Source organism: Gossypium hirsutum, chromosome A13, assembly GCF_007990345.1.
Source record: "Gossypium hirsutum isolate 1008001.06 chromosome A13, Gossypium_hirsutum_v2.1, whole genome shotgun sequence".
Lineage (NCBI taxonomy): Eukaryota > Viridiplantae > Streptophyta > Magnoliopsida > Malvales > Malvaceae > Gossypium > Gossypium hirsutum.
This window is the reverse complement of record NC_053436.1, coordinates 12372690-12385458: the sequence shown is the minus strand read 5'-3', so window position 1 is coordinate 12385458 and position 12769 is coordinate 12372690. Positions and strand designations below refer to the sequence as shown.

General features: G+C 31.5%; 1 long non-coding RNA gene across 1 annotated transcript; it reads right to left on the bottom strand.

Annotated features, from left to right (window-relative positions):
* Positions 1-4608: 4608 nt before the first annotated feature.
* LOC107894157 (uncharacterized) lies at positions 4609-6307 on the bottom strand. The gene is made up of 2 exons (XR_001683174.2): positions 5474-6307; positions 4609-5193 (listed from the first exon to the last, which is right to left on the bottom strand). It is a non-coding gene; the product is annotated as an uncharacterized lncRNA (long non-coding RNA).
* Between the last annotated feature and the right edge of the window lie 6462 nt (positions 6308-12769).

Sequence of the window (12769 nt, the reverse complement as noted above, 5' to 3'; positions counted from 1 at the left end):
GATTTAAGTAATTTTCAAATACTTGTCAACTGTTTGTTAGATTTTGGCACATCCGTGAGTACAAACTATTATGTAAAATTATAGTATTTTAAATTTAAATTTTTTGTGAAAAAATTTAAATTTTAAATCCTTACCAACTAAATTACACTTCAATTGATTTAACATTTTATTTGAGTATAGATAATTATGTGCTTTTTTTTTAGCATTAAATTATGGAGGGTATGGAATGTGGTTGAAGCTGGAGGAGGCTCGCCCTCTAAAATTTTGGCAAATTTTAATTATTTAAAATTAAAAAAATAATTAAGTTCTTTTATATTTTTTTAAAAAGGAATTCAATTGCTTCCTCCACAAGGGGTTTAAAAAAAATTAAATTAAACCTTTCAAAATTAAAAAAAAATTAATTATCTCAAAATATTTAAAGAAGTCTCAAAAATTTTAAAACGTCTTAATTAAGGCTTTAAAAGTTTTAATTAGATACTAAAAAATACGAGGTTTTGATATCATGATGGAAACCCAATGTTATATAGTAGTTGTGGAGAGAAAATGAGGTGAAGAGAAAGGCACCAGAAAGAGACAAAAACTGTAATAATAATGAAATTGAAGTTTGAAGAAGGGGACATGACATGCCAGATGGAGGGTTTTCAATCATAAATTCATAACCTAGAAATAGCTGTTTAAACTTATGGACACACAGCTTCTCAAACGGAACATTAAAGCTTCATATGAAGGGCAAAAATCAAGGCAGGCTGTCACCAAAACATCCATAATGAATTGAGATATAAGGCCTCTAGAGCGATTAAGTAAACCAAACTCTCTATTTTACCAGTGGTTGAACAAAATACACATAGATGAAGATAATTAAATTGATACTTATCAATTCAATTGTTCTACAAAAAGAGTGAATTTGATTCAATACTTGTTTTCATGTATGAAACAATGCCATACATCATGTGAGCTATAAGTTGGAGAATAGTGGTGAAGATTTAATTGGTTGAAAGTAAAGGTTGAAGTTTGACTAGACTTTCAACATGCTCCTATGAGCTTTTGGGGTGATTATTATGCTTAAACCAGATAACCAGTTTCTTTTTGTAATAATTTTTAAATCACTTAATTTTGAATTATATTGCTCAAGTTATGATCATTTTTGTAAAGTAATGCAACCGTACGTAAGAAGTTTGACACTTATTGCTTACTTTCATAAGGGTAACTTTGACTTGAATTTAAGAGACTTTTTTACCATCTTTTTGGGAGATTCTAGTGGCCAAATCATAGATCTATGAGGTCTCTTTAAATCGATTTTTAAATTACTTGATTTTTAAGGTTTGTAATTCGAAGTATGATCATTTTTACAAAAGGAGTGCAATTACCTATGAACAATTCGAGTTCAATAGCAACTCAACTTCTCCAACTTATCAATGTCGATCAAAACACAACCAAGAACTAAATTATTGATGTTGTATTGTTATTAACTACCTTAGTTGATACTAAATGCATAAAAAAATTTTAAAATTCTATTGTGGAACTCATTATGTTTTTCTAATAGCAACTTGGTTTGTGACTAGCCCTGGTTCATTTTCATTCTTAGTATCATCGTCAGAGACAACTTCGTAAGTGTCCGCTGCAACATGCTTTCCTTTCTCCCATTGACAAGAGTACTTCAATTCAAGCAACATTGGCTCAAAGACCTCATCATTGTCAACAATATTGAGCTTTTACTTGACAAGGATTTGGAAGATAAAGGGAGGGGAAAGGTAAAGTAACCCTCTTGGTTTCTAAATGCTTAGTATTTCATAAAATATCATTTGCCAAATATCAGAGGGGGCAAAAGAGAAAACCTTACGAAGAAACACATACATCTTCTTGGTGACCACATCCCGCTAATTGTTTAATGAGCATAAAATGTTGGAAAATATGGACATCACATATATAATAAAGGTAATTACATGTTATTATTTACTATCATAATAGGTTAGCCCAAATTAAAAGTGATCTAATTTGGTTAAAATTTTATTGGGCTTTAATTATTAAATAAAGTATAGGTCAAATATGTGTAGTTACTCTAGTAATTGAATTCTAATCAAATTCTGATTAATGATGGGCTAATTAGAATTTGATTAGAACTAATATGCCAATGTTATAAATATTAGGGTTATAGTCCCCAAATTATACACAAGATATCTTTTCTAATATCCCATCATTAGGAAAGAGAGAGCAGATATTCTCTGAATTTCTTATGTGCTAATTTGGAAGATCAAATCCCGAAAATCCGGTAAAACTTCAAGAAATTCATGGATTCAAGTACACTTCCTCATCTAGTTTTGTTCTTGATTTGTTCTTAATTTATTCTTGATGATTTGACATGATAGATATTGGTTTATTAAGTTTTATTTCAGATTTATTTTTACAAATCTAACAAGTGGCATCTGAGCCTCGTCATGTTAAATCATTGGTAATTGATTAAAGTTTCTTCTTTAAACAATTGATTCATAAAATTTTATGGGTTTTATATTTCGGATATATATTGATCTTTGAAGGCTTATATTAAAGTATTTTTTTTTGAATTTATAAAAAAAAGGTTTTCCTTTTCTTTTATTTTTTTTCGATGGATTAAAAAAAAGTTAACAGTAAATAGACATAACTTAATTCATATATATATTTTGATTATATACATATATAATAAATGCATGTTGTTTTGGAAATTTATATAAATATATATAATTATTTATTAATTTGATTGAAAGATGAAATTAAGGTAAATATTTTGAAACAAATAAATTCAGATTTTGGCTTTTAATTAAGGATATTTAATATTTTAAATAAATTAGTTGAAACAAAATGCCGCCAAAGTGACCTCTTTTGTGTAGATTAGTTTATTTGAAATATTAAGATGATTATATGTTTTTGTGATTCATGCGTTTATTAATTGACCTAAAGGTAAGTTAATATTTGGCAGAATTTTAACGACATCTGTGGTGATAAATGTGTGAAAATTATAAGGTATTTTATGTGAGCAACAAGTTAGTCCAAAGATTAATTCATTGTTTGACATAATTTATTGTCAATGTTTGATTGCTACAACAAGAGTACCGCTTATGGTTAATATTACTGTCCAAAGACTTGATATTAATGCTGTGTTGGGTATCTTGAGATGGGATTAGCCATTATCTTGAATTTATTGTTTACTTATGAATATTAATTTAAGCTAATTCATCTTCTGCTACCACAATATCTGCTAATATAAATTCTATACCCATGCTTAATGGGATTAATTTTAAGGAATGGAAAAGACACTTACTTATAGTGCTTGGTTGTATGGACATAGACCTTGCACTAAGGGAAGAACAACCTGCACCCTTGATGTTAAGAGGGATTTTGAGAGGTGGGATCGTTCAAATCGCATGAGTCTAATGATCATGAAACACAGCATTCCAGAAGCCTTTAAGGGCACTGAATCTGAAGAGATTACTCAGGCCAAGGGTTTCCTTGATGAAATTGAAAAATGTTTGCTAAAAACGATAAGGTTGAGATGACATCACTTCTGACTTCTTTGATGTATATGAAGTATAAAGGTCAAGGAAACGTAAGGGAGTACATTATGGAGATGTTCCATATTGCTTCAAGACTTAGGGCACTTAAGATCAAGCTTTTTGAGGAATTGCTTGTTCTTATGTTTTGGTATCACTTCATGCATAGTTTAATTAATTTAAAAATTAGTTATAATTTTCAAAAGGAGAAATGGGCCCTAAATAAGCTCATTTCTCATTATGTGTAAGAGGAAGAAAGGTTGAAGCGTGATAAGTCTGAAAATGCTCATTTGGCCAATGCCCCTAAAGACAAGGGCAAGAAAAAAAAATCAGAATGAAACTGCTAAGGGTCCAGCTCAAAAGAAACAACAGCAAGCTACAGAGAGTTGTTTCTTTTGTAACAAGTCTGGACACGTAAAGAAAGATTGTACCAAATATCATGCTTGGCGTGCAAAGAAATGTATAATTCTTAATTTGGTCTATTCTAAGATTAATTTAGCTTCAGTAGAAACACTTGGTGGATAGATTCTGGTGCTACTACTTACATAAGTGTTTCTATGCAGGGTTGCCTGAGTTACCGAAAGCCAAGTGATGGTGAAAGACACATCTTTATGGGTGATGGAAAATCGGTAGAAGTGGAAGCGATTGGGAATTTTAGGTTGTTATTAGGAACTGGTTTTTATTTGGATTTAAAATACACTTTTATTGTACTGTCATTTAGACGAAATTTAGTTTTTGTTTATTCATTGGATAACTTTGGATATTATTGTTCATTCGGAAACAATCAATTTAATTTGTCTTTAAATTTAAATGTTACTGGAACTGGTTATTTAAATACTTATGACAACCTTTATTTGCTATAAACAGTTGCATCCTATAATGAAACCTTGCATGTGGAATCACGTGGTATTAAACGTAAATTAAATAAGGAAATTTGGCATCATTATGGCATAGGCGCTTAGGTCATTTCTCAAAAGTTAGAATTGAACGCCTTGTGTCTGATGGTATTTTAGAGTCCCTTAACTTTACAGACTTTGATGTCTGTGTCGATTGCATTAAGGGAAAACAGACCAAAACCAAGAGATTGGGTGCCAACAGATCTTCAGACGTCTTAAAATTAATTCATACAGATATTTGTGGGCCATTCCCTACGGCATCCTGGAATGGTCAACAATATTTCATAACATTCATAGAAGATTGTAATAGGCCCATTTCACCCGGGCCCATAGAAAAACCAAAAAAAAATAAAATAAAATAAATAAAACTAAATGTTTTAATAGTCCCAGTCCATTTACATTTGTATCCCAATAAACCCCAAAGAGCCTGAGCTAATTTAAAACCTAAATAGGTCCAGATCAATGCAGGGCTAGACCTGAATAAGCAAGGCCTGATTAGCCTAAGTACAAAAGCCCAAAAATAATAGCCCAAATCTAAACCTTTGGCCCAAATAAAATTAACCCAAAAGGGCCCGATGTCTAAATTCTTTCAGAAACCCTAAGGGTTTCTGAAGTTTCCTCGAGCCGCAATAGCCTCCAAGCCCCAGCAGCTCGACTATGGGGTAAGCTCGCAGGGCCCAAGCAAGTTGAAGCTTCTAGAAGCCTGTACTGCAGCTTCTATGAACAGCCTAACCGCATTAGCAACACTACGACCTTTGTTCCTGCAAAACGGACTAGCAAACAACACAGCAGATATCCAGCAATTGACAACAAATGCATAACATAAAATCTAGGGCCATTGTATTTTCTTTTATTTTTTCTTATTTCTCTTTATTCGGCTATAAAAAGCCAGAGAATCAAGTGTAAAAGGGGTCGATTACACGCATATTGAAAAGAAAGCAATCAAAATTAAAGAGGCGATTTTGGAATCTCGTTTTTCTTTCAATTTCGTTTATATTTCTTTGATTTATCTATTTACGTGTAAAAAAGAACGAGAGGGAAAAGGGAGCTCACCTATGGTTCATCGTTGGAGCCTCGACTCCTCCGAGATTGGATCTAAATGGGGTCTTTTTTCGTTTTTCTGATGTTAAAGAGTGACTTTGCCTCCGAGTATGGCCCGAGTGGAGTTAAAGACTCTCCTCGCGCATGATGAAGCACCAGATTTAATGGTCCTGCGACGGTGGCCGAAATCTACAGAGCATTTCTTTAATTTTTTTTCTTAGGGTTATAGTTTAAATGATTTTAGGATTTAAAAAAAAAAGAAAAAGAAAAGGCTGATTTTATAAATCAAGGAAACGGCGCCGTTTGAGTATTGAGGGTCCGCGCATTTGGTTTTATTCTATATACATTTGTTATGCGCGTTTCCGTCTTAAGGGGCTATTTGTGCATTTGGTCCCTCTCTGTTTTGATGTCATCTGATTGAGTCCTATTTATGTTTCTTTTGCTTTTTAATTCTTTTCTGAAATTTATATGCTGTTTTGATTTGATCCGTGCTTAAACGGTGCGTCCAAGAATTTGGGATAATTGCATTTTTAATCCTTGGACATTCACGCGCATTGCGCTTTAGTCATTATTTCAATTTCAATGGTTTATTTTATTTGTGAATTATCTCTTTTAGTTTGATGTTATTTCAATTAGGTTCTTTATCTCACTTTAATTTGCATAATTCATTATTATTTTTTATTTTTTTAATTCATTTGGCATTCATCTTTTAAATTCTTTTTACATACATTTCGAATTGCTTTGATAACTATACTTTGTTTTTTTTTTGTTTAAATTATAAGATTATTATTTTAAGATCCTCTTTTATATCATATCATTTCAAATTTTTGGATAATATTTAATTTAACTACCCTTATATATTATTACTATATATAATTTATATTAAAATTGGTTTTATTCTATATGCATTGTTAATTCCATGTTATTTTACATATTTTCTTGTAAATCTATTTATTTGCATTTCCTTTCAAATTTATTATGTATATAGTTTATTCTTTAAAAAACATATTTTATTATTTCTTTGTTATTAAAGATTCTTTCATGTATATATTGTTTTATTATATATTGGTTTGTTATTCTTTCATGTATATTGTTTATTCTTTGTTATTTTATTATATCTTCATTATATATTGTTTACATTAGTTTTTTTATTATTGTATGTATGTTTTTTATTTTATAATATCTCAACATATCCTCGAGTATCTGAATAATCTGCTCGGATTGACCGTCCTTTTGTGGGTGAAAAGTAGTACTGAAATGCAATTTTGTACCCAGAGCATCTTGCAACTTCTTCCAAAATCGTGAAGTAAATCTCGGATCTCTATCTGACACTATAGATAATGTCACACCATGCAATCTCACAATATTAGAAATGTATAACTTAGCTAATTTATCAAGCGAGTAACCGGATCGAATCGAAATAAAATGGCAGATTTCGTCAATCGATCAACTACAACCCGGATTGCATCTTTCTTTCTCGGAGATAAGGGCGAACCTGAAACAAAGTCTATTGTCACTCTATCCCATTTCCATTCTGGAACCATAATCAGTTGTAACAAATCAGATGGCACCTAATGTTCAGCTTTAACTTGCTGACAGATCAAACATTTAGAAACAAAGTCAGAGATATCTCTTTTCATTCCAGACCACCAGTATTGTTGTTTCAAATCATTGTACATTTTCGTACTACCCAGATGCATAGATATTCGACTATTGTGAGCTTCATTCAAAATCATCTGAATTAACTCTGGATTTCTCGGAACATAAATTCTATCTCAGAATCTCAGACAATCATCGTTATCAACTCTGAACTTTGAATCAGACTCTAAATCACACTGAGCTCGTTTTGATAAAATCTCATTATTAATCTTCTGAGCTTCGATAATCTGTTGTAAAAAAAAAGATCTCGCTTTTAATTCAGCTAAAACTGAACCATCATCAGACAGAACCAAATGAGCATTCATCGCACGCAGAGCAAACAATGATTTTTGACTCAAAGCATCAGCAACAACATTTGTCTTACCTGGATGATAATCAATCACAAGGTCATAGTCTTTTAGTAGTTCTAACCATCTTCTCTGTCCCAGATTCAAATCTTTCTGTGTCATCAAGAATTTCAAACTCTTATGATTAGAATATACGTGACATTTCTCACCAAACAGATAGTGGCGCCAAATATTCAAAGCAAACACAATTGCAGCCAACTCAAGATCATGTGTCGGATAGTTCTTTTCGTGCGACTTCAACTGTCTTGAAGCATAAGCAATGACTTTACCTTCTTGTATCAAAACACATCCCAGTTTGATCAATGAAGCATCACTTTAGATCACAAATTCTTTACCCGATTCAGGTTGCACCAATACTGGAGCTTCAGTCAACAAAGTTTTCAATTGATCAAAGTTTTTCTAACACTCTTCAAACCATTCAAACTTCACATCTTTATGAAGTAGCTTTGTCAACTGAGTCACAATCATCGAAAAGCCTTTTACGAATCCAGAAAGTCCCAAAAAACTACGAACTTCAGAAATATTTCTCGAAGGTTTCCAATCCAAAATAGCAGAAATTTTGCTCGGATCAACTCGGATACCAGATGCTGATACAATATGACCCAGAAAACCAACTTCGCACAACCAGAATTCACATTTACTGAATTTTGCATATAACTGTTTATCTCACAAAATCTATAACACTTTTATCAGATACTAGGCATGTTCGGATTCATCACGTGAATAAATCAGTATGTCAACAATAAATATAAAAACAAATTGATCTATATATGGTCTGAAAATTCTATTCATCAAATCCATAAAGATAGCTGGTGCATTAGTCAATCCGAAAGGCATAACTAAAAATTCATAATGGCCATACCTTGTTCAGAATGCAATTTTCAGAATGTCTGAGCCTTTCACTCGCAACTGATAATAGCCTGATCTCAAATCTATTTTCAAAAACACAGCAGCTCCTTTCAACTGATCAAACAAATTATCAATTCGGGGCAGAGGATACTTATTCTTGAGAGTCACTTTGTTGAACTGACGATAATCTATACACATTCTCATCGTACCGTTTTTCTTTTTCACAAACAGAATCGGAATACCCCAAGGTGAGAAACTCGGTCTAGCAAATCCTCTATCGGTTAACTCTTGCAACTGAGACTTTAATTATTTTAATTCAATCGGAGCCATTCTATACGGAGCTATTGAAATCGAAGTAGTTCCCAGTACTAACTCAATACCAAATTCAACTTCTCGGATCGGAGGTAATCCCGAAAGTTCTTTAGGAAACACATCAGGGAATTCACATACAACAGACACTGATTCAACTTTCCTTTCTACACTGATTCAACTTTCCTTTCTACATTGATTCAACTTTCCTTTCTAACACTTTTGAATCGATCACATAAGCAAAATAGGCTTCACAACCCTTTCTCACAATACTCAAAGCTTTCATCGAAGATACCACAGCAGGCAATCCTTTCAAATCACTAGATTCAATTCTGACTATTTCATCATTCTTGCATCTCAAATCAATAGTTTTCCGTTTGCAGTTCACAATAGCATCATGCAAAGTTAACCAATCTATACCAAAAATTATATCAAACTCATTAAAATGTAACAACATCAGATCAGCCGGAAAACAAGTGTCTTGAAACATCAACCAAAACACATCTGCCTAGGGGGTTCGAAACTCTAATTACAAATTTAGTAGACTCTACAGGCAAAGTCTTACTATTCACTAAGTTCATGCATATATATGAATGTGTTGATCTAGGATCTATCAAAGCAATCATAGAAGTATCATAAAGAGTGAATGTACCCGTAATCACATCTGGCAACGAAGCTTCCTCACGAGCTCAGATAGCATAGGCTCTAGTAGGTGCACGAGCCTCGGATCTAATAGCTGTATATTTTGTTCCTTTTTGACTATTGCTTACATTTCCCGTATTTCTGGGAGGTCTACAATGAGAAGCGTTGCCACTTGGCCTCAGATTCTGAACATTATCTTTTTCAGCTAAATCTGGGCAATCTTTTATAAAGTGGTCTCATGAACACAACTGTAACAAGTTCGATTATTACTTTTTCCTCAGCATTCTCCAAAATGTCGTCTTCCACATTGATTACACTCAGGCTTTTCATTCTTTGCATTACCAACACTGACAACAGACGTAGCTAGAGCTTTGAAATTCGAATGCGATCTAGCATGATCTCTATTCGAATGTCCCACATAAGCATTTGAACGGCTATTATCATCTCGAAATTTCTTTGATGCAGATTGAAATGATTTGTCCGATGATCTCTTTCGCATTTCTCTAGTTTCAGAATCGGGTTTTCTTTTCTCTTTCCCGAGATCTTCGGCTTTACATGCTCGTTCAACAAGCACAACAAATTCTTTAATCTCAAGAATCCCGACTAACAAACGGATATCTTTGTTCAGACCATCCTCAAATCTTTTGCACATTATTGCCTCAGTAAATACACATTCATGAGCATACTGACTCAATCTTACAAATTCTCACTCATATTCTATAATGACCCAAAATTCACGGGCATCAAAAAAGTACATTATCAGGCCTCCGTATTAACAAAATGGGTTCGTAAATAATTATTAGGAGTAATTGTGAGTCTAGTAATGTTCTAATTAAGTTTTAATTAGATGAATTTAGTTTAATTAAGAGAAATTAGGAAAAAGGATCTAAATTGAATAAAAGGTAAAAGTTTAATTATAGATTAAAAGAAAAAAGTAGGGATCAAATGGGCAATTAAGCCTATTCTAATGAATGAGGTGGCAAAACATAAAATCTTTGATTTTTATGATTGTTTAATTATAAAATATATTATTATTGTTATTATTTTATTATATTATAAATTAAATTGATTATATTATTATATTATGAAATAAATTAAGAAAAGACAAGTGTAAGGTAAAAATAAAATACAAGTGTATTAATTTAAATGAGTACATTTGTATTATTTATATATAATTAGTAAAAAGATATTTTATTATTTATTATTAATTTGTAAAAGATTTTTATATGATAAATAAATTGAAATTATGATAAGTGGATGGTGATAATAAAATACAAATGTAAAATATATATGTGTACATTTGTAATATTTATATTTGTTATTAAATAAATATTTCATAATAAATATTTAATTTATATTATATTATTAGATTAATGAATAAATTAGTAAGTTGACAAATGTATGGTGATAGTAAAGTATAAGTGTAATAAATCATATACATACAATTGTAAAATACATATTTAATTACTTATTATTTAAGAAATAATAATTTTATTAAGTTAATATAATAATATAATAAACTAAAGTAAAAATAAAAGATAAAGTAAACAAAATAAAACATAAAAAGAAACAGAACCATTCGAAAACAGAGAAGAGAAAGAAGAAAAGAAAGAAAAAGGGGAAATAGGGAATTTGAAGCTTGGAGTTTAATTGCTAACGTAATACCGGAGACCTCGACAATGAAAGGAAAGGAGAAAGTTGGCGAAGAGTAATTTGAGAATTACGGTTTGTATTTCTATAAACCAAACTTAACATTTAAATTGTTGTTTTTATTATTATATGTGTATGGAAAGATATTAAGGTAAGTATTAGTGTTTTGATATTGAATTGAATGTATGTGAATTTGTGATTATTGTGAAATGGATATTGAAATGATTAATTACTGTGAATTGATAAATGAATTGAATACCCTATTAACTGTATCAGACTGAGTCAAATATAATTGGCATGCCATAGGATTGGAAGTGTTCAGGGATACTTCGACCTTAAGTCGACGAGGCACTATAAGTTTCGTACTGTTACTTCGACTTCGAGTCGATGAGGCACCTTGTGTGTCATACTGTTACTGTTACTTCGGTTTAATCCGATGAGGTACTAAGTACCGTACTGTTACTATTTACTACGGCAAAGCCAATGAGGCACAATGTGCCGTACTAGTGTGTTGGCTGGATTCGTATATCCGTCTAGGTCCGAGTTATATTAATAAGGGTAAACTACTGTACTGAATAATTGCTAGTTACTGAATAACTAAATTACTGTATTGAATAATTGATAGTTATTGAATAACTAGACTACCGCACTGAATATTTGATAGTTACTGAATGACTAAATTACTGCACTGAATAATTGATTGTTATTGATTGTTTGATACTGAATAACTGATTATTATTGAATAACAATAAACAAATAATTGTTATTGAAAAATAATGATTGATACTGAGTTTGAAATTAAATAGAGTTCTGGATTAAAAGGTGAATATTTGAATAGTTATTGAATTTAAGTAGTGTTATATATGTACTTTATAAATGTTGGTTTATAGAAATACCACTGAGCGCATACTCAGCGTACGATTTGTTTCCGTGTGCAGGTTAGGTACAAAAGTGACTAACGACTCAGCATCCAAGCCAATCCCAAACTCAAATACGTGGTAATGTACTTTTCTCTTTCGAAAATGTCATGTACCTAGGTTGTAATTTGTTGTTATTTTGATACATAAATATTAATGATAAATGATGGTAATGGTCATTCCATACAATTAAATATGTCTTAAACATAGTCTATATTATAGCTTTGGGCAATTTTGTTAAATGATAATTTAAATGAATCGATTAGACATCTTATGTTAGATTGTTATAAACATAAAAATGTTAGAACTTTATATTATTAGTTTGTTAGAATTAGAGATGTATAAATTCATGAATTGATTTGTTTGGATTGGTCTCGATTTGAATGTGTAGGGAAGGTTAGATATTTATAAAGGGGTTATATTGAGTTCGTATAAAAAAATTTAGAGTATCCGAACAAGTCCCGATTCGATTCTAACGTGTGATTTGAACCTTGACGGTCTATTATAAGGACTTTATAATTAAATCAGGATATGTATGTAATTTATTTTGAATTAATTGTAAATTGTCCAATAGGTACGGTAATGCTCTATAACCCTGTTCCGGCGACGGTTTGAGGTTAGGGGTGTTACATATTCTGTAACAAACATACGACCTTGTTTAAGCTCAAGAAACTCTTTACGTTTTTGGTCGATAAATTTCTGACTAATATATTTCTTCCAGAATTCAGCTTGAAAGAAATCACAAGTAACTCGCTCACTTGGAACTACCAATATTAAAGTTTTCCACCTGTGATATGCTGTATCTCTCAAGAGTGAAACGGCACATTTTATGCATTCCTCGGGATTTAATGATAATTCATCAAATACTCGTATTGTGTTCTCTAACAAGAACTCGGCCCTTTCAGCATCATCATTTGTTGTAGCTCGGAACTCTT